Source organism: Saccopteryx leptura, chromosome 1, assembly GCF_036850995.1.
Source record: "Saccopteryx leptura isolate mSacLep1 chromosome 1, mSacLep1_pri_phased_curated, whole genome shotgun sequence".
In the NCBI taxonomy this organism is placed as follows: Eukaryota; Metazoa; Chordata; class Mammalia; order Chiroptera; family Emballonuridae; genus Saccopteryx; species Saccopteryx leptura.
In genome coordinates this window covers 386681725-386704964 of record NC_089503.1, presented here as the reverse complement: position 1 = coordinate 386704964, position 23240 = coordinate 386681725, and the positions used below count along the sequence as shown (strand labels likewise).

At 49.4% G+C, this 23240-nt stretch overlaps 1 protein-coding gene and 1 long non-coding RNA gene across 1 annotated transcript in view; one reads left to right on the top strand and one right to left on the bottom strand.

Moving 5' to 3' along the window:
• The window catches only part of LOC136387721 (patr class I histocompatibility antigen, A-126 alpha chain-like), a 155809-nt gene that overhangs the window by 3514 nt on the left and 129055 nt on the right, over positions 1 to 23240 (top strand).
• The window catches only part of LOC136387728 (uncharacterized), a 132740-nt gene continuing 129063 nt past the window's right edge, over positions 19564 to 23240 (bottom strand). The window contains exon 3 of the long non-coding RNA XR_010748150.1: positions 19564 to 19593. This is a non-coding gene — a long non-coding RNA (uncharacterized lncRNA). The remainder of the gene's footprint in view (positions 19594 to 23240) is intronic.

The following is a 23240-nucleotide window of genomic DNA, read 5'->3' as shown; positions in this document are numbered from 1 at the left end:
GCCGGGGCCTGTGCCCAGTGGTGCTCAGTGCTGAGACCAGCTCGGCAGTCTGTGTGCACGAGAGGACGGTGCTGCTGATTTAAGAAAAAACACACACAAGACACAACATAGAGAAATGATGGGTACAGGAGACTCCCAGACTGTAGGGCCCAGAGCCCAGATCTCTGCAGCCTCATCTAACCTATTCTTGTCTTTGCTCATCAAGTAAATTAGCAGAGCCTGGGTCAGATGAGCCTAGAATGGATCCAGGTGCAGAACTAATCCTTTCAGGTGTGCAGGAAATGGCTACAGGGATCAGCTGCTTCCTATAAACAGTCATAGTAGTGCTGGTCAGAGCAGCGTTCTGCCCCCACAGGACTTGTTCCAAAGTCCACACCAAAGATGGTCTCAGGGCAGCATCCTAATCTCTGGCCTTTTTCTTACATGTCCCTTTTTTGTTTTTGTGTTTCTGTGTTAGCAGTTTTGGAGCTTCTCTCTGTATTAATTGTCTGAAGGTTTGTTGTGAGCATCTGAGGACTAAAGAAAACATATTAAAATAATACATATCCTAATGAGACCTCCCAATAATCCAGTACCCCATTGTTTTATCCGAGGAATAGAATTAAGGGCTTGCAGACCATCAGCAATGCCACGCACAGTGTTAATTAGACACACTCCATCATTAAGTCTCCCGGGAATTGCAGGTCTCATTCCCTTGCTACAGTCTTGAACTTCATACCCCTTAGGGACCCAGTGGATGACAGTTCCATAGGAACCAGTAAGTAGCAAAACACTATCACGTCCGCGACAATCTTCCCAGTGCATTTTCTCAATGGATGGAGTCCAAAGTGCAGGCATGGTCAGCTGTAGCACTGCCTGCAGCTAAGGGTCCTGGAAGATTAGTAAGTGAACGAATATGAGTGATATAAAAAAGGAAGCGGTGTTGTCGGACAGTTTGGTATAATTGAAAATAAAGATTAGTAAGAGGTTGTGTAAAGGAAGGTTTTAACAAAGGTGTTTCAATCATCTTTGTGACTTGTACTAGATAAGCAAATAACTAACAATGTTAACTGGATTGGGAAAATCCTGCAAAGCAGAAATAACAGCATATAATTCAGCTTGTTGAGCAGAAAAACCCGGGGTAGAAATCTGTTTCTTTATCGCCCGGGTACAGTCAGCATGTCCATTACCAGAGCCCTCAGGAAAGATGGTGGGACATTAGATAAAACTTCCAGCCGGGTAATATGAGGTAGAATCCAGCGTGCCTCAGGAACTGGAAAAGAGGGTGTTTGGATAATGATTATCAATAATCCCTAGGGAATAGGCAAAAGCTATCTGCCAGCGTAAATGAATCTGAAAACAAGAAGAAACGTCAGCTCTTGTTAAGGGAAGAAGGATCGTAGATGGATCACATCCCACAAGTTGTCGAATCTTCCCTTCCTTTGAGAAGTAAGTGAGGACATGAGATCAAGATGGGGAGAGAGAGATTTGATGGTAGAATTAGGTAAGAATAGACATTCAACTAATTCATCATGCTGAACAATAACACCTGTAGCAGAGACCAGGCTACTCTGTTGAATCTTTTCAGGTGCTATTTTCAACCCAGCAATTTGCACCTGTTTCTCTGAAGCAGCATAGGTTTTAGTTATTTATTCTTGGTTTCCAGCTACTACAAGAATATTGTCCATATAATGGATGTTGTAGCACTGAGGGAATTGTGACAGAATAGGTTCCACGGCTTTAGCTACAAAGTTTTCACAGACAGTAGGGCTGGTACGCTGCCTTCTGGCAGCACCTTCCACTGAAATCTTTTCATTGGCTCTTTAGCATTCAGGGAAGGTACAGAAAAGGCAAATTTTTCTCAGTCTTGCCTTCCTGTGTCAAAGGTATCGTGAAAAAACAATCTTTTAAGTCAGTCACTATTACTGGCCATTTCTTAGGTGGTAAAGTTGGGTGTGGTCACTGTGGTTGTAAAGCTCCCATAGGTTGAAGTACTGTGTTCACTGCATGTAAATCTGTCAAAAACCCACTTTCCTGGTTTTTTCTTAATCACAAACACTGGAGAATTCCACAGGCTAAATGACCTCTCTATATGTCCTTTTTCCAATGGCTCTAATACTAATTCTTGAAGAGCCTCCAATCTTTCCTTAGCTAACGGCCGCTGTTCAATCCAAACAGGCTTATCTGCTGTCCACTTTAAAGGCACTGCTTGGGGTTTAGAGAGGAGGCCTCTGTGAACAGCAGCCACTAGAGAAAATGCGACAGGTCCTCTCTTCCTTGTCTATGGCTTCTTGTTTCAGGCTGTAAGGACACTGTAATGCCTTGATGTTTACCGATGCCACTCTCTCTGCAACTGTCACTGGAAAAGCCATCTGTGATGCATCCGAATCTCCCTCTCTACGGGCCTGGAATATTCCTTTCTGAAGAGCCGGTAATGAGGCCTTGACTCCCTAGATACAAAAACAGGCGGAGGAGGGGGCAGCAAAGGTTCCCCAAAATCAATGAAAGGGGCAGATGGCGAGAAGGTTTGTCACCCTTCAGAGCACTTTCAGGCTCAGCGTATTTAATCTCCCCAAGTTCTTCATCTCCCTCATCATCTCCATCATCATCATCATATTGCAAAAGTTCTAAAACAGATTTAACTAAGGTCCAAGTTTGCTGAATAGTAACCGGCTACAGATCACCTTGAGTATATAATTTTTTCAGCTCTTTTCCTCCCTTTCCCCATCGTGTAAATCTAGACTTCCTAAAGCAGGAACCAAGTGCCGTGCTTCTCAGTCACTTGTGATCATTCTGAAGTTTCCTTCGCTGCTTTAGCCCCGCCAGCCGTCAACAGCTGTTTTCAGAGACAGACATAGGGACGGCATTTCATAACACTGTCCCCGCTGTCCCCGCTCCCCCTGGTCACCCTGTATTTTCCGAGGACGTCCTTACTGCTTTCCTGTGACGGACGGAACCGGGGCCTCTGTTTCCCCTCGGGGCCCAGCAGTTATTTCCTTACTGTATTTATCACCCTGGTGATTCTTCTTCCAATTGTGCTACTGTTTCAATCAGTCCCTGTTTGGGCACCAGTTGCTGAGACCCACTTGACAATGGGGGTGCACGAGAGGAAGGCGCTGCAGGACTTAAGAAAAAAAACACACAAGACACAACATAGAGAAAAGATGGGCACAGGGGACTCCCAACCTCCAGGACTGAGAGCCCAGATCTCTGGGGCCTCATCATATTTATTGGTGTCTACTCATCGAGCAGATTAGTAGAGCCTGGGTCAGATTAGTTTTGAATGATTTCGGGTGCAGCAAAGGATGATTAACTAATACCTCTCAGCTACCGAGGAAAAGACCATAGGGATCAGCTGCCCCCACAGGACTTGATGTTCCAAAGTCCACACCAAGGACCTGTCTCAGGGCAGCATCCTAATCTCTGGCCATTTCCCACACCCCTTCCCCTCCATCACATGGATGTGGTCACACTTCAGAAGCTCTCTGGACACCATTGATAAGGGGTTGGGTTTTTTTTGGAAGTTTCCCTATATGGACATGATGGATTAAATTATTGGCCATTGGGGATTGAACTCCCAGCGGTTCGGGCAGTGAGGCTGAAAACCCCGACCCTCTGAGCAAGCCTGGTGTTTTCGGTGACCAGCCCCATCCTGAAGCTACCCAGGACCCTCAGCCACGAGCCATCTCATGAGCATTTCAAAGATTCTGAGGGTTTTATGAGCTCTGTGCCAGGAATCAGGGTGAAGACCAAATATTTCCCATTATACCACAGGTGTTTGACCACAGACTCAATGATAGAAAAAGTAGCAGTTAATAGATGCCAGAACACCCACCACTTAGGTTTGATTGAGGCCAACACTCAAAGTTAATAACCATTCCTGCCCCAGGGAGTCCACCAGGTGAGGAAGGGTAACTGAGATTCCCAAAGCATCATACGTTTTATTCCCTCAGAGATAAACTATTGTTCTAAAGCAGTGGTTCTCAACCTTTCTAACGCCGTGACCCGCAATACAGTTCCTCATGTTGCGGTGACCCCAAACCAAAAAATAATTTTGGTGGCTACTTCATAACTGTAATTTTGCTACAGTTATGATTTGGAATGTAAATACCTGATATGCATTATGTATTTTCCGATGGCTTTAGGCGACCCCACCAGGGTCGCGGCCCACAGGTTGAGAACCGCTGCTCTAAAGGCGGGCATATTACTGGAGTCCAGTCCATCTAGTTAAAGATATTTACATGGCCAAAAATATTATAACAATTCCTCACAGCTTTTGGTCAGATGGGAAATTAAAATTAAGTCATATGTGCTATCGCTGCAGCCCTTAAGGATGGCAACAATAAAAACCTTAATCCGGTGTTTCCCAACGTGGGGCCCACGCCCCACATGGGGGCAATTCAATAGTTAAGGGGGCAATTTGAAAATGGACTCGACACGACTTTAACTCTTTCGCCCCAGGCCATTTAAATGCAATGCTAGATATCGGTGCCAAATTTAACAAAAAATGCAATTCTTAAATAATTGCGGTAAATAATTATTAATTATAATTTCGTTTGACGAGACCAAAATATCAACTGGGTGATTGGCGTCATCAAGTAAACTTCGTCCTGGGTTCACCGCGGAGCGTGCCGTCTGCCGCGGGGAACCCCGGACGTTTTAAAAACTCGCTAAACGACGCAGTTATTCTCACCTAATTGGCCCATCGCAACTTCTGTAGTGTTTCACATCATTCAGTTGGTGTTAATTTGAAATAAGTGTCAGTCAAAACTGTTGTAAAAGCTCGTTGATTTAATAAATATACATATATATTGTATAGATATAATTGGTAAGTATTTGATTTTATTTTTACCAATATTAAACTCTTTATTAAGTACTTCTTGCATCGGGGCTAGAAAGCAATAATATTTTATAAATATTATTGGGGCTATAATAGTGCATGCACGACAATTTTAATTTTAGAAGCATAACTTTCCAGAAAATTTTGTCAAGTGGAAAAAATATAGATACCTTTTGATTTGCGGTGGTACTGTAGTAAATGTGTTATATACATTTAAATAAATATGAATTTTTAGTATACGTTTATGTCACATTGAATATATTTTAACACATATTTTAATATTAGTTTTTAATTGATCTTATTTTTATTTCTTATAGCCCATAGTAAAATGAGTGGTGCAAGCAAGAAAAAAACTCATCAATATTCGGAGGAATATTTAAAATTTGGGTTCATACCCGCTGTTCACGATGAGCGGATTCCTTTTTGTCTTTTATGCCAGCAATGCTTGACCAACGAATCAATGAAACGAGGTCGTCTTGAGGCGCATTTGAAGGCGAAACATAGTGCTCATATTAATTCAGATTTGAGTTACTTTAAAACTTTAAAGAAAAATTTTGAAAAAAGAACATTAAAGTCTCTATTTACTGCTCATACTTCAACTAATAATCGTGTTCTTGAGGCTAGTTATCAAATTTCTTTATTTATCGCTAAAACTGGAGAAAATCACACTATAGGAGTGAATTTAATAAAACCGTCAATATCAGCATTTCTTAAAACGGTTCTTGAAAAAGATGACAAAGATGTAAAAGCTATGCCACTCAGTGACAATACTGTTAGCAGAAGAATAGACGAAATGAGTGAGGATATTGAAAAACAACTTATTGAAAAGCTGAAAACAAGAAAATTCTCCTTTCAAATGGATGAATCAACTTTGAGAGACAGTGAGGCAGTATTGATAACTTACGTAAGATATATTGATAAAGGACATTTTGCTGAAGAAATGTTGTTCTGTAAAAGATTAGAAAGCACCACTACCTCCAAAGATATATATAATAAGCTAAAAAACTACTTAGCTGTCAATGATATACCAATGAAAAATAGAACATCTTGTGCTACAGATGGTGCTCCCAATATGATGGGCAAGAAAAATGGCTGCTTAAAATTGATGAAAGATGCGAATCCAGAAATGATTCTTGTGCGTTGTGTTATTCATAGGGAAAACTTGGTAGCTAAAAACATCTCGCCTGTTCTGAATGAAGTATTACATACAGTAATAAAGTGTGTTAATGCTATTAAAGCTAGTGCCAAATGTGAGCGTCTTTTCAAGCTATTTTGTGAAGAACAAAATGAAGACCATGTGAGACTTTTACTTCATACTGAAGTAAGATGGCTATCTAAAGGAAACTGTTTGAAAAGATTTATGGAACTGTTTGATACTCTTAGTGATTTTTTAAGCGACAAACCTGAAATGAAGTATCTGTTAACAATAGATGGTAAAGCATTTGTGAGTTATTTAGCTGATATCTTTGAAAAACTAAATATATTAAATAAGCAACTTCAAGGAACAAATAAAACTCTTGTCGATGCAAAAGCAAAGATATTTGGTTTCATTACCAATATTGAGTTATGTCAGAAACATATTAACAACAAAAACTTTAAACAGTTTCAGTGGCTCCAAAAATGTGAAGTAACTGATACCGCTTTACTTGTTATTGTCAATCATTTGAATATTCTATCGGCTGATTTAAAAGAAAGATTTTCTGATTTAAAACAAATTGATTTCCCAACATGGGTGATGCAGCCAATGTTAGTGGATTTGTCTGATATATCAAATATGCAGTATCAAGAAGAACTCTCAGAATTGCAAATTGATGAGTCAGTTAAAGCTTTATTTAATATCAAAGGAGCGATGGCATGGCTTTGTGAGGAAACAGAAATCAAATACCCAAATTCAACCAAATGTGCAAAAAAACTATTGCTACCGTTTCCATCTTCATTTTTAGCTGAATGTGGATTTAGTGCTGTAAATGATTTACTGGTAAAGAAAAGATATCGGCTGGGTATAACACAACGTGGAGACTTGAGACTAAAGCTAACCAAATTGGAACCTAATATAAAATCTCTGTGCAGCAAGCATCAAGCGCAAGGATCACACTAAATTAAAATAATAAATTAATATAGAAAAATCTGTATTAAAATTATTTGGAATTTAAATTTCTGTTTTTCATTATATGTTTTGAAATTTTACTTACTGTGTTTTGTTAACAATTTCATAGTGATTTCTTCCTAGAACCTATCATTTATGTTTATTAAGTGAACAAATCAATTTTTTAATGTTAAAAATTATGTATGTTACATAGGGGGGGACATAAAAATTTTAGAAAGGTTAAGGTGGGGCATGGCACAAAAAAGGTTGGGAAACACTGATTTAGATGTTCCTTCAATTACAGACTGGTGATAAATATTGGGAAAGAAAGAATACCGTTTGCAGAGGAGCTGGAAGGCAGAGGAGACCCAGGTGCGGGGTCCCTGACCTCCAGCAGGAAGCCGTTTCCACCTCTAGGCTGGAAGTGGGCAGGAAGGAAGCGCGTTTCAGCTCGCAGGGAAGTCAGGCTCTGGGAATGCCCAGCCTCCTGACCTGTGGCTGTGGGTAGAAGAACGCAGCGGTTAGGAGACCACAGTCCTGCCCAGAGCGGGCGGTGATGTGGGAACTCTGAGTGGTTTCTCTTCCCACACTGTGTCCCCTGCAGGTGGGTGTTACTGTCACAGCCACTCAGGAGCCAGAAGGCAGAGGACGGCAGGCCACGCTGTCTGTAGGGGTCAGCCTTCCACTGTAGGAGTTAGTTTTCTTTTCTTTTTCTTTTTTTTTAGAGAGAGGAAGGGGCAGACAGGCAGGAAGGGAGGGAGATGAGAAGCATAAATTCTTTGTTCTGCCACCTTAGTTGTTCATTGATTGGTTATTCATACATGCCTTGTCCCCGGGGGCTCCAGCAGAGTCAGTGGCCCCTTGCTCAAGCCAGTGACCATGGGGTCATGTCTATGACCCCACGCTCAAGCCGGGGACTCCTCACTCAAGCTGATGAGCCCCATCTGAAGCCACGACGTCAGAGTTTCCAACTTGGGTCCTCAGCATCCCAAGCCAATGCTCTGTCCACTGCTCCACCACCTTGTCAGGTGAGTTAGTTTTTCTGAATTAGTTTATTAGATCTAACAATTGTGTATGTGTGTGTGTGCGTGTGTGTGATTCTCAGGGGTCATTTACGAGATAATGTCATCTGCAACGATATAATTTCACTTCCTTGTTTTCAATTTGGTTTATTTTTCTTTTTTCTTTCCTGGTTGCTCTAGCTAGAACTTCCAATACTGTGCAGAGAAGACGTGGGGAGGTGGGCACCCCTGTCTTGCTCCTGATCTCAGGGGAAACGCTTTCAGCTTTGCACTATTATACTGATATTAGCTCTGGGTTTTCCACACAAGGCTTTTAATACAAAAAAACCCTTTCATTCTGTTTATAGTTTATTAAATATTTTGATCATGAAGGGTGTTCAATTTTGTCACATGCTTTTTCTCTCTGCATTGATTAAGATGATCACTCATTCCCCCTTCATTCTGTTGATGTGCTGTGTTTTTTTTGTGTTTTTTTTTGTTTTGTTTTTTTTTTTGCACTTTTCTGAAGCTGGAAACAGGGAGAGACAGTCAGACAGACTCCCGCATGCGCCAGACCGGGATCCACCCGGCACGCCCACCATGGGGCTATGCTCTGCCCACCAGGGGGTGGTGCTCTGCCCATCCTGGGCGTCGTCATGTTGCGACCAGAGCCACTCTAGCGCCTGAGGCAGAGGCCACAGAGCCATCCCCAGCGCCCGGGCCATCTTTGCTCCAATGGAGCCTTGGCTGCGGGAGGGGAAGAGAGAGACAGAGAGGAAGGCGCGGCGGAGGGGTGGAGAAGCAAATGGGCGCTTCTCCTGTGTGCCCTGGCCGGGAATCGAACCCGGGTCCTCCGCACGCTAGGCCGACGCTCTACCGCTGAGCCAACCGGCCAGGGCCGATGTGCTGTGTTTTATGGACTGATTTTTGTATGTTGAATTTTGCTTACCATCCTTGCTATCTGGAAGAAATCAGAATAGGCCATGGTATATAATCCTCTTAATACACGGCTGTATTTACTTTGCTATTGGAGGTTTTTTCATCAATATTTGACCAGGATATGCATCTGTTTTCTTTTATTATAGTAAACTTGTGCACTCTCCCAGAACTTACCTACTAAGAGCCTACTGTTGACCAAAGCCTTATTGATCACATAAACAATTCATTACCACACAGTTTGTATGTCATATGTGATATAATGCTATATTTTTAAAATCAGGTTAGCTTACGAAAAGAAAATGTTCTTGAGAAAATAATAAAGAGAAAATACATTTACAGGATTGCACTTCTTGATCCTGCTAGTTTGTGTCGTCTGTTGACAAGATGACAAAACCCCACATGTAAGCAGCCTGTGCAGTTCAGACCTATGTTGTTTGAGGGCCAACTGTCTGTCTCTTCAACTGTTTAACTTCTTCATGATTTACTTGCAGAGAGTTGTATGTTTCTAGGAATTCGTCCATTTAATTTAGGTTATCTGATTTGTTGGCTTAGAGCTGTTTACAGTACTCACAATTATTATTATTATTATTATTTTTTTTTCTCAAGATGGAAACAGGGAGAGACAGTCAGACAGACACCCGCATGCGCCCGACCAGGATCCACCCGGCACGCCCACCAGGGGGCGACGCTCTGCCCACCAGGGGGCGATGCTCTGCCCCTCTGGGGCGTCGCTCTGCCTCGACCAGAGCCACTCTAGCGCCTGGGGCAGAGGCCAAGGAGCCATCCCCAGCACCTGGGCCATCTTTGCTCCAATGGAGCCTCGGCTGTGGGAGGGGAAGAGAGAGACAGAGAGGAAGGAGAGGGGGAGGGGTGGAGAAGCAAAATGGGCGCCTCTCCTGTGTGCCCTGGCCGGGAATCGAACCCAGGACCTCTGCACGCCAGGCCAACGCTCTACCACTGAGCCAACCGGCCAGGGCCCTCACAATTATTTTTATTTTATAAAATTAGTCGTCATGTCCTCATTTTCATTTCCAATTTTCGTAAACTGAGTGTTTTCTTTTTTTCTAAGCTGACCTAAGTAAAGGCTTTTTGTTTTCTTAGTCATTTTAAACGACCAACTTTAGGTCTGGTTGATTTTCTCTGTTTTATTTATCTCTGTTCTGATATTTATTACTTCATTGCTTCTGCTAACTTTCCAATATGTTTGCTCTTTTTCTAGTTTCTTAAAGTGTAAAGTTAGAAAGTTTTAAAAAGTCAGCCAGCGGCATTCTGGCCGCCGTTTTGCGCCTGTGCACTGTGGCCCTGTGGCGCAGGTGCGCAGGGAGGTTCTTCCTCCAATATCTGCCCGCTTAGTCTCCCACCTCCCCAGGCCTGCAAGCCGTCACCACAATCTAATAGTGGCATTTCTTCCTTTATTTTGCCTTAATTAGTTCAAAATTTTAAAATTAAAATGTTCTCTATGTCTTCCATCACTCTCTAACACACTATGAAGTCATTTCCCCCCATGATGGCCTCCACAACATTGCCCACCCCACCTGCTCTCTGTCATGTGACCTCGCCATCTCTGTCTAGAGGTGGGGTAATTCTGTCCCCTTGGGTCAATGAGGAGCTCCGAGGACGAGACCACGAGGAAGGTGACATTGCTTGAGTTCTGAGGTTCTGACATAAGAGGCCCTGTGGTTTCTGACTTGTGCACTTGGAACCCGCCCTTCCGGAACCAGGTGCCCGGCTGGGAGCAGCCACGCCCAGCAGAGAACCAGGAGGAGGTGCCTGAGGCCACCGGGTGAACAGCCCCAGGGAGCCCCCAGCCAACAGACAGCGACACCAGTGCAGCCCCGACAGGGAGCCTCTGGAATGTTCTGGACCAGTCGGGCCTCCAGTGACGGCAGCCCAGCCCGTGTCACACGAGCAGAAGAGCTGCCCGCTGAGCCCAGTCAGCCCGCAGCACAGGAGAGAACACAGAGGTTGTTTACTGTGGGATTGTTTGTTACCCAGGGACAGATAACAGGAACACAGAGCATATAATTCACCACTGTTAGTGTGTTCTCATTACTGTGTGTCCCCCTGTCAGCCTGTGAGCATCAGGAGAGCGGGGTTTTGTCTGTTTTCACTAAGTGATCCCCAGCCGGACGTGAAGCCTGGCACAGAGGTGCTCACTAAGTGTTGGTGGAATGAATGAATGAATAAATGTTGTGACCAGATTTCCGTAACACTGGGCCTGGGTCTAGGAAGAGGAGACCTGCTGGTGTGTGGTGTGCGTGTCCTGTATGATGTGTGTGCACACGTGTGCATGTGTCCGCATGTGTCCTGTGTGAGTCTAGTGTCTCCCTACTGCTCTTGGTCCCCTGAGCTAGCAGCCAGGTCAGCACAGTGCCTGCTGCCCTCACACCCGAGCCATGTGGGCACCGCAGACAGGCTGGGCCTGACCACCAGCTGCCTGTGACGTGTCCTGGGCCGGGAAGGGGCTCGGGCTATCTTGCAGGTCATGTCCCTCAGCTGCAGGGCTGGAGGGTGTAGGCAACTGTCCCCAGACTGGAAAGCATCACATCTCTGGGTTAGACATCGGGGTAGAGATGAGACATGGAGCTGGGTGGCACACAGGGGACTGACGTGGTCTAGACTGAGGATCCTGGCACTTAGGTCACCTGAGAGAAAGAGACAGGATACCTGGGCCCTGTGTTAAGACAGCTGCAGGGGGGCTGGGACAGCCCAGATCCTGGAACAAGGATTGTCAGTTGTCTGTGTCCTGGCTTACTGTCAGTATCCTCCTAGCCATGACCGTGTCCAGCTCACGGGGACAGTGTCAGCCCCGCGGGAGTGGACAGAAGTAGATGAGGAAGGGACAGGCACATACCTGAGCTCATCTGGCCTGGCTTCAGACCACACATGAGGTTTCCCAGAGTGGGACCTTGGGAACCCCAGGAATCAGGACCAGGCTGGTCCCCGAGGTGGGGCACAGGCCCCTGTCCTTGGTTCTGTGGCCAGAACCCAGAGAACGCTGTCCAAACACAGCCCCACACGTGTCCCCATGGCCTGCCCTCCCCATCACCGTCTTCCCTGGTGTCTCCTGCTGTCCTCTCCGCCTTCACCTCCTGATGCCACTCTCCTCTGTCTCCATTTCCCCGGGGGCCTCCTGTCCTTCCCGGACCTGATGCCCCAGGGCTCCTCCCTCAGATCCCAGGGTTAGAGATAACTGGACTGTATCCCAGGCGCAGGAATCTCCAGCACCAGCAGCGAAAGCAGACATAAGCGACAGGCACGTGGGTCCCCATGCAGAGATGTGACAGCCGGGGTGCATTGCAGAGCCCAGGGTGTTTCTGAAGCTCTTTGTGGACCTGGGAACCGGCTGTTACCGCCTTAAAGGCTCCCCTCATGTCTGAGACCAGTCCCAGCTTCTCGATGGGAGGAAATACTAAGAAGCTGATCGTGGCCTCGGGGACGGCGCCCCCCACCCCCATGTGTATTGCTCCGTGCGCGGGCTGGAATACCCGGGAGACCAGGGAGGCCCCGCAGAGCAGGAGAAAGGGGAGCAGGTCTTTGTCCTCAGCGCTGTGGCCACGCGGGGGCGCCGCCGACCGGCTCCTAGACGCCAACCGCGCAGGGAGCAGCCCCGCGGATGGAGGGGAGGGGCGCTCGGAGCCGCGTGGGCCGCGAGTTCCATCTCGCCTGCTGTGTCCTGTCCGCGAAGGCCACCCCCAGCATAACCGAGAAGTAGAGGCTCTTCCTACCGCTGCCTGTTTCTTCCGGGTGCTCTTTCTCCACGTTTGCACAATAGTATTTACATAACTTGTTGTTAGGAAGGACACGGGGTAAGCTGGTGACAAGCTCATCCTGGCAGAGTTCTGGGTCCCTCCGGCCCGCGCAGGGGAGGAGACTTTCTATATAAAACCTTTGAAATGTGCTTCCGTGGCCTGAATGAACTTTTCAAGTCGATTTACTCTAAAAATCTTGCTCATTTGCAAGACCCTCTCCAGTCCGGGTCAAGGGGACACAGAGGTGGCCCTGTGATGGGCTAGGACCCCTGTCCCCGTTGTTCCTGCCCCACAGGCGCCCGGGGTGCTTCACCTCAGAGCCCGAGCTCTGTCCCGGGCTGAGGACCTGTCACCAGGCAGCACCTTCCTCCCTGACATGGACCCAGGTCCTTCTGAGAGGCCCTTTTGTTACCAATTTCTTTACAGTTTGGACTCGCGAGGCAAAAGACACACCAGATACAAGTAAATGGGCGGAGGGCTGGGACTCTTAGGCGGATTCAGCCCCGAGAAACTGCGTCTCTGCATATTTATTGAATTACAGAGCCATAGCTCAGCAGAGAACTAGAAAGTTACAGAAGCCAGTTTTCCATCCGTTTCATCCCCAGCCCTGCACGTCTACTGTTTCTTTCATGAACAAGGACACGAGAAGAGTCAGATTCCCAGAGCTTATCAACCACAAAGGACATCCGGTTCCCGCAGACATCCCTCCAGGAATCCTGTGCACATGCACCTGAGTAACCAGACCAGTGTCTCTCCATGGCCAACACACTCCAAGATCTCGTCTCCACTTAACCCTCGCTCTGCAGTTAACTGCCGTCTACATTGGTGAGAGTCATCTCCTACACCCTCTCTCTACTGTCCCTGCACTGTCCCTGCCCGGGGACTTCTCCACCCTCCCTCTCTCCCGGTTCACTGACACACATTTTTAAACGTATTTATTTCATTGTTTACTCTCTGTCCCTCCTTGAGACTATAAGCTCCCTGAGGACAAGGACAGGGATGTGATGTTCACAGCTGCATTTCCATAGCCCTGAAAGCGCCTGGTTGTTAATTTTACAATATCTGTTTAGTGAATAAATGAGGGTATAAAAGCACGTTTGGAATGATTCCCTTACATGCGGATTCTCACTGACACACATACACTCACACTCACACACTTTTTTTTTTTTTTTTGTATTTTTCTGAAGCTGGAAATGGGGAGGCAGCCAGACAGACTCCCGCATGTGCCGGACCGGGATCCACCCGGCACGCCCACCAGAGGGCGATGTTCTGCCCATCTGGGGCGTTGCTCTGTCGCGACCAGAGCCACTCTAGCGCCTGGGGCAGAGGCCAAGGAGCCATCCCCAGCGCCCGGGCCATCTTTTGGTCCAATGGAGCCTCCGCTGCGGGAGGGGAAGAAAGAGAGAGAGGAAGGAGAGGGGGGGGGGTGCAGAAGCAGATGGGTACCTCTCCTGTGTGCCCTGGCCAGGAATTGAACCCGGGACTTCTGCACGCCAGGCCGACGCTCTACCACTGAGCCAACCGGCCAGGGCTCACATACACTTTTGAACCCAGCCTTTATGTGGACCTCATGTTCTGAACACTTCTTGTGTCATTATTATATTCTGTTTTTAATGTCCATTTTATGATTGACATTTTTATATATACAAGAAGTTTAAGAGGATAGTGCAATTGTTACTTCAGATTCAATAGTTTTAACATTTTTCAATATTTATCTCATGCGTATGGCTCATTGCAGTTGTATAATTTTTGCTGAATCACTGAAAATCACTTGCAAGAATCATAAATGTAAAGAGCATTCTCCCCAAATATTATTCCTACAATACTAATAATTTTATTATTATAAAACTGAGGAAAATATTTGTAACTCCCATACATTTTCAAATTTCAAGGTCACATAAAATCATATTAATTATCATCAAAAATAGAGATTTTTAAGTTTTTCTCTTAAATCTCTTATTCGGTAACACATTTTAATGTCTACCTAATCTTCCACAGTGTCCACATTCACTTTGGGACTAAGGGACAAAGACCACAGCTGCCTTAGGCCCTCTGTCCTCACAGGAAAACAGAAGACAGTTCTTGTGTCAGGATCACACCTGGTGTCCCAGAAATGTTTCTCGCTAAGCAGGTGTTGGGCAAAGCTAACACTAATTGTGAATTCACACCCACCACACAAGGGTCCACAGTGAGTTCACTAACTCCTTACATCCCTCCTTAACCAGGGACTGCACCTCACAATCAGGGAGTAAAGAACTGTCCACCCACTAGAACTAAAACTGACCTTCCCAAACCTCCTCAAACCCATCGAAAGAGCCCAAGTGAGAGCCCCAGACCCTGCCCCTCCCACCTCCCTCTCTCACACTCACCACCATCTACCTCAATCCACCAGGACTAACTTCCTTCTCTCCTTTTCCCTGTCTCAGTCACCCCTGGTCCCCCAAACATCCTGCATGCTCATATCCACAGGCTCCATGCACCCCCACTCTGTCTCCCCTCACACCCCCTCCCCAGCTCCTGAAACCTTCCCACTGTGTCCCCCAGAGGTCTCAGCCCAGAATCAGCCAAATCTGCACAGTCCTCACAGGGTGTTCCTATACCTGCCACTCTGCAGGGACCTGGGTCTCCCTGAGGACACGGCTCCCTCTGAAGTCCTGCCATGAGGACATCTCCCATCCCACAGAGCTTGTGCCCCTGGGCCTGGAGGTGGGTGGGGTAAAAAATGAGAAGAGCAGAAAAACCGAGGCAGGACCTTTGCCCCTCTGAAGGCTGACTTAGACTCCAGGCTCCCTGACACCCTCTCTGGACTTTCCTTTCTCTGCCCTGGGTCTGGGACGCCTCCAGCCAACCTCCCTTCTCTCTCTCCATCATTTGGATGACCGCATTGAGCACTTGTAACTTCGAGGATGTACATGCTTTTGTTGAAATGAACAGTGACACATGGCTTCCCTGGGCTTCTCTGTATTGAGGACGTGGGGGACTCACAGACAAACTCAGGGCTACTGAATGAAGATCATTTCACAATGTAACAATCCCGAGTCACAGACACACTGTGTGGGAAGTAGAACTCAGGAGCTGTGTTAGTCTGACTGCAGTGCTGGTTAGACACATTTCTGTACCAAGGGGCCAAATCACTTCTTTACAGATCAGCTTCCTGATGTTCAGGGTTTCCAAGACTGTGCTCCCCACTGGGGTTCACAGACAACAGGGAGACTGGTCTCTGAGAATCTCCATCCTGTGTTTTCAGACACAGCTCCTCCAGGGTTAAGAGAAACCCCTGTCCCTCCACCTCCATTCCCAGGGCCAGCTTACTCTCTGACATCAAGTTCCCTGGGGTGAGTTTTCTTCTAGAAGAGGCCAGGGGGAGAGATAAAGGGTGGGAGGCAGGGAGTCCATTTTAGGGGAAGAGGTTCCCGGAAGAGAGGAGGAGGAAGGAGCGGGGCCCAGCCTGGGGGTCTCCCTGGTGTCCTCACACAGCCCCTGGGCCAGGACTCAGGGACACTGGGTGACAAAGAGCTCTCCGCACAGGAGGAGAAGTCAGGACAGTCCCAGGTCCCCAGGCTTGGCTCTCGGGGTCACAGCCCAGGGGGGAAACTCAGTTTTGGGGAGTTCTCAGGTGCCTGGGTTTCACTTCTGCCTCTCACCGCCTGTGTTAGGTCCTCCTTACTGGATACTCATGACGCATCCCCAGATATCACTCTCATTGGGTGTCGGGTTTCTAGAGAAGCCAATCAGCGTCACGGAGGTGTCCGGATATAAGTCATCTCGGATCCGCAACTAAGGTTCTCTCCAGACTGTTATGTACCGTTATGGGGTCCCCAACCGTCCTCCTCCTGCTCTCGGGGTCCCTGGTCCTGACCCCGACTTGGGCGGGTGAGTGCGGGTCGGGAGGGAACGGCCTCTGCGGGGAGGAGCGAGGGGACCCGGCGGGGGCGCAGGACCCCAGGGAGAGCGCGTGTCCACTACGCGGGTACTGACCTCAGATCCCCGCTAAATACCCGCCTCTCCCAGACTCCCCGTCCTGACCCCGCCACTTTCTCTGTCCCGCCCCTCCTGTCCCGCAAACCGCGGACCTGGAACCGCGACTCCAACGGTCGCCGTTTCTCAGCCCTCCCCGTCCCCAGGTCCCCACGCCCTGAGATATTTCGTCACCGTCGTGTCCCGGCCCGGCCGCGGGGAGGCCCGGTTCATCGCCGTCGGCTACGTGGACGACACCGAGTTCGTGAGGTTCGACAGCGACGCCGCGAGCCCGAGGGCGGAGCCAAGGGCCCCATGGATGGAGCAGCCGTGGGTGGAGCAGAAGGACCCGCAGTATTGGGATCGGAACACGCGGGACGCCAAGGACCTCGCACGAATTTCCCGAGAGTACCTGACCGTCCTGAGCGGCTACTACAACCAGAGCGAGGACGGTGAGTCACTCGGGTGAGTCCTGGTTACGACCCATCCCCACGGACGGGCCGGCGTCGCTAGTGTCCAGGTCGGACCCCCACCCCACCCGGTAGAAGCCCGCGGAGACTTTGACCCGATTTCTATTCAGTTTAGGTGAGATCTCCGTTATCGGGGCGGGGGCGGGGCCGAGTGGGCGGGGCCGAGTGGGCGGGGCTGACCGCGGGGCGGGGTCAGGGTCTCACACCCTCCAGGGGATGCTCGGCTGCGAAGTGGACCCGGACGGGCGCCTCCTCCGCGGGTACAGACAGGACGCCTACGACGGTACCGACTACCTCGCCCTGAACGAGGACCTGCGCTCCTGGACCGCGGCCAACGCGGTGGCACAGATCACCCGGCGCAAGTGGGAGGAGATCGGTGTGGCGGAGAACTGGAGGAGCTACCTGGAGGGCACGTGCGTGGAGTGGCTCCGCATTTACGTGGAAAAGGGGAAGGAGACGCTGTGGCGCGCAGGTACCAGGGCCGCGGGGCTCCCTCCTCTCCCCTCGGGCTGCGGCTCCTACAGGGAGACAGGAAATGGACCCGGGTCAGAACACCCTCCTTTGTGTCCCAACATTGAGTCCCCTGGATTTCAGATCCAGAACCAGATAGCAACTCCCCCCTTCTCTCAGGGACAATTAGGTGCAGTCTCTCTGGGACTGAGGGGAGACCAACCCTGAACTAACCCATCAGTGGTCTCTTTCACCCTGACAGTGGGCCTGGGACCCATGGGGACTTTCTCCTTCAGGCCTGTTCTCAGCCCCCACCCAGTGTGTCTGAGGTCTGACCCTGGGTTTTCTGAGTCATTTGGCCTCCACCCAAGTCAGGTCCAGAATTCCTTTTTCTTGCCTCAGAATCCTGCTTTCTACCCTGGGGTGTGTCACTGTGACTCTAGAACTTTCTGAAAACCTAGATAGAGATCATCCAGTTGGCTCAGTGGTAGAGCATCAGCCCTGCCTGTGGCTGTTCTACTCTGATCCCAGTCAGGGCACACAGGAGAAGCAACCAGCTGCTTCTCTACCCTCCCCCCCCTTCTCTCTTTCTCTTTACCTTCCTCAGACATGGCATGATTGGTTCCAGAGAGTTGGCTCCAGGCACTGAGGATCAATTGTGGTCTCTGCCTCAGACACTAAAAATAGCTTGTTTGCTGAACTACAGCCTCAGATGGGCAGAGCATCACCTTGTAACGAGATGGCCAGGTGGATCCCAGTCTGGGAGAATGGGGCATGCATGCAGGAATCTGTCTCTCTGTCTTTCATCTTCTCACTTAAAAAATAATAACTAAGAGATCATTACAGGTACCTCTGTTGGAGGCTGGTGTCCCTACCCACCCCAGCTGTCCTGTCCACTCAGGATGGTTACATGAGTGTAGCTGGAGTGGCCTGTGACAGATGCAAAGTTACTGAGTTTTCTCATCCTTCTACTCAGACCCACCAAAGGCACACGTGACCCACCACCCCATCTCTGACCGTGAGGTCACCCTGAGGTGCTGGGCCCTGGGCTTCTACCCTGCGGAGATCACCCTGACCTGGCAGCGTGACGGGCAGGACCTGACCCAGGACATGGAGCTTGTGGAGACCAGGCCTGCGGGGGACGGGACCTTCCAGAAGTGGGCGGCCGTGGTGGTGCCCCCTGGAGAGGAGCAGAGCTACGCGTGCCATGTGCAGCACGAGGGGCTGCCCGAGCCCCTGACCCTGAGATGGGGTGAGGAGGGGACGTGGGCACAGAGCCTCTTCTCAGGGAGCAAGGGCCTCTGGAGGACTTCAGCAGGGTCAGGCTGCAGCCTGGGAGTTAGGGCCCTCACCCTCCCTTCCCTTCCCAGAGCCTCCTCAGGCCACCGTCCCCACTGTGGTCACCGTTGCTGTCCTGGTCCTCCTTGGAGCTGTGGTCACTGGAGCTGTGGTGGGAGCTGTGATGTGGAGGAGGAGGCGCTCAGGTAGGGAAGGGTGGGGTCTGAGTTTCTTGTCCCACAGGGGGTTTCAAGCCCAGGAAGAAGTGTATTTGCTTCATTAATGAGAAGTACCATCTCCACACGCGTGTGCTTGCCCAGTCTGGGGCTGTTTGCTAACACTGACTCTTTACTGAAGCACGTTTGAACATGAGGGACAGATTTATTACCTTGGTGAGTCCGGTGATGGGGACCTGGTCCCCATAGTCACAGGTCAGAGGGGAGGGTCCTCCTGAGGACAGAACTCATAGAGGATGGTTGTCCCAGTCCCTATACCTGTACTTTTCTCAGATTTCCTGATCCTGCCCTGGGTCTGTGCTCACAGTTCTGGAAACTTCTCTGGGGCCTAGGACTAATGGTTCCTTTAGGACCTCATGACCTTGCTTCCTCCCTGTTCTCTCATGGGATGTTTTCTTCCTGCAGGTGGGAAAGGAGGGAGCTACGCTCAGGCTGCCAGTGAGTATGGAGGGGGTGACCCCTGAGACCCTGTGTCATTGCAGACGGGAGCCATGGGGGGACCTCACCCTGCATAGCTCCTCCTTTAGTCTCCTGTCCTGGGGGCTCTGACCATGTCCTGTTGTGTTCTACCCCAGGCAGTGACAGTGCCCAGGGCTCTGATGTGTCTCTCACGGCTTCTAAAGTTGAGACCCTGACGTGGGGAGGGGTTGAGACAGAGGGGACAGGACTGGATGATGGGGATTCTCTGGGACATTTTGAGCGTGAGGTGGGCTATTGAGAATGTAACCAGTTACCACGACTGACCTTAATTTGTTCCTGATTATTTTCTTCTACAGCGTGAGACAGCTGCCTTGTGGGGGACTGAGTGACGGAAGATGCTTCACAGGCACACACACACACACCAGCCCTGTTTGTGACTTCAGGAACCTCTCACTTCTTTCTGCAAAGGGCATCTGAACGTGTCTGCATTCCTATCAGCATAGTGTGAGGAGGTGGGAGGCTGGCCCACCCCTGTCCCCAGGCCCCTCCCCACACTTCGCTGTCCAGCAAAGTCTTCTCTGGTCAGGAGAGAAGAGCGTCCTTGTTTTTACTTGGGGTGCCCTGAGCTGCAGCTTTTGTTTTTTTATTTTTTTAATTAATTTATTTTTTTAGAAAGACAGAGAGAAATGGGACGCATCAACTCATAGTAGTTTTTTCTCGTATGTGCCTTGACCGGGCAAGCCCAGGCTTTGCCCCAGTGACCTCAGGGCCACCACAGGTCACGCTGAGCTGCAGCACCTCACAGCCTTATTGAAGTAAGACTGTAGATATCATTCTTTTCTGTTCCTAAATGAGAGGAGGAAAGATACAGAGACAGACTCCTGCACGCACCCCAACCAGGATCCTCCTGGTGATGTCCCCATCTGGGGCTGATACAGCTGAGCCATTTCTTACACCTGAGGTGGAGCTATCCTCAGTGCCCCTGGTCAGTGTGCTCGAATCAGTCCATCCGTGGCTGCAGGAGGGGGGAGAGAGCAAGAAGGGGAGGGGCAGAAACAAATGGTTGCCTCTCCTGTGTGCCCCGACCCGGAATGGAAACTGGGCTTCCACACCTCAGGCCGACATCAAGATGGCGACCTCAGGTTTGAACCTGGGTCCTGAGGAGAGATGTTGGCTGGAGAAATTGACTTGGGAGGCAGCTCATAGAAATATTTAAAGCCTTGACAATGGCACAGGTGACCCGGGCAGTGATGGCTGCAGAAGACACGGGAGGAAGGACTGACCAGGACCCAGTGCGGAGCGATCTGCTCAGACACACACCAGAGCCAACAGCACAGTTCTGTCTCCCCTCCTATTTCCAGCTACTTCCAAAGCTCCCCGAACCCCATTCTTAAGGGTTTTTTTTATGGAACCTTCCCTATGTGAACATGATTGATTAAATCATTGGCCATTGGTGATTGAACTCCCCAGAGGTGGACAGTGAGGCTGAAAGCTCCAGCCCTCTCATCAAGCCTGGTCTCTGGTGACCAGCCCCATCCTGAAGCTACCCAGGACCTCAGCCACGGGCCATCTCATGAGCATCCCAGAGACACTCCTGTCACTCAGGAGAGTGAGGGCTTTAGGAGCTCTGTGCCAGGATCATGGAACACTGGCCAAATATTTTTTATTATCGACAGGTCTTTGACCACAGGTCCATGAACAGAAAAAGTTTTGTAACAGTTAAAAGATGCTGGCGGGCTCTCCCGGGGTCATGTCCACACCGTTCCCTTCCTCCCCCCAGGCACGTGTTCCTTCCCTGTCTCTCTCCTAAGCCCTAAGGGTCCCCACAGACTTGCAACCAGGGGAGCAGTGGGCAGTGGCAGCTCGCCCTGGGCCAACCCCCCTGAACCTGTCTCCCAGGTCCTGTCCTCTAACCTTCTTCCTGCCCGGCCAGGACATTCTCCCCTTACTTGCTGAGAACACCTGCGGGCACGTGAGCAGGGTCCACTCAGTCGGTAGCCATCAGCCCAGTCCGCCCTCCTGTTAAGGACATGCACGTGGACTATAAATTTATGAAAGTTGCTCAACATGTTTAGTCAGAGGGGAAATTCAAATTAACCCACAATGAGCTATCACTGCACCCCTCCAGAATGGCTAAAATGAAAAAGACAGACATATCAATTGTTGGCAAGAATTCAGACCTACTCTCTCTCTTATAGACAGGTGGGGCAATAGCTGTTTTACAGCTGTTTGTATGGAAAATAATACAATAATAAATAATAAAGCAAGAATAAACTTTTTTTCAGGTACTCACAACTGTAAACCTACTTTTGCCCCTCCCTGTATTACTAGTGTGAGAGTCAGTGGATTTGAATACTTTGGCAGAAGTCACTACACCCAGACAGTCCATCACCCTGCGACCCAGCATGCCCACTCCTAGTTATATACCCAGTACACATGCACACATATGTGCCAAATATATTAAAAAAATATCCATAGCAGCACAATTTGTAAAATCTGAATATAACACGAATGCCCATGAACAGTAGAGGACAAGAAGTATGATATTGTCACATAATGGAATCCTCCATGACCATGAGAGTGAACACACTACAACCTCACAGCCACAGGGATGAGACCCAGGACACAGCGCTGAGTGAGAGCCAGGTGCCCAGGGGCGTCCACTGTACTGTTCCATTCTATCACACCTGACGGGACTCCCTGTGCTGTGAGACCTCAAGATGGTGGGTACTCAGGGTGAGTGGGAGGAGTTTATGACTGAATAATAATGAAGGGGTTTCCTGGGTGCTGGGAATGTTCCCTGGGTGTTGTTTATCGCAACGCTCACTCTGTGAAAATCCACTGTGCACGTATGGTCTGTCCACCTGTCTCTGTGGGTGTCATCCTTCATGAAAGTGTGCTTTTCTGGAGTTTTGAAATAATTCTCTTTAACCCAAGATGATATTATTCTTTCTGAAAGCTTTTAGAAAAGCTGAATTGAAATAATCACTGTAACTTTTAAAAACCCAAAGTACGTTCCTGTGATTCAGACCCAGGAGGAGAAGGCAGAGCAGGACCAGGGGGCCTGGGAGCTGACGCTGCACAGCTCGGGAAGGGCTGTCAGCCAGGACGGGGTCAGTCCTGAACAGACCCGGGAGGTGAGTGTGACAGGCGCCCCTGAGTAGGACACAGTGACTCATGGACAGGGGTACCGGGTGGGCGGGCTGGTCAGGAACGTGAGGAAAACTGACCCGGAACACGGAGAGGAGGAGAGCTGTGCTCAGGACCCCTTGCCGTGGGCGGAGTGGGTGGAGGTCCCGGGGTGCACGTGGAGGCAGCGAAGGGTGTCCGTGTGGAGGGGCTGCTTGTCCCGGTAGGGGGGGCCATGATGGATGGGGTCACGGGGCCCCTCCGGGCACCCCAGGGCTGCTCACGGAGTTAGGGGATGGCAATGGGCTGTCCCTCACGGTCAGGGTGTCAAGACTAAGGTGACTGATGTGCATCTGCTCATTATCCCCCCACCCCCCACCCCTGGCTTGAGAGAGCTGCCTGGTAGGACAGCTTCAGGCAGCGTCAGCTTTCTCTGCGGGTCCCTGCCAGCTCTCCCCCCACACACCCGCTGCTCTGCTGATGAGTCTGTCTCCTCCCTGCACAGCACCTGGGAGGCTGTAGGGGGAGGGGTCCATTTTCCTCATTCCCTAGAACCCCATAATGTCCCTCATCCCACACCCTAGGGTCCCATTCCCTGAGTCAGCCTTCCTTTTCCAGGAAGGAAAGGGTTAAATGTCTCCCTCCTGGACCCCTCTTATTATTTGTGTGTCTTAAGTAGCAGCTTACTCTGTTAGCTGCTTTC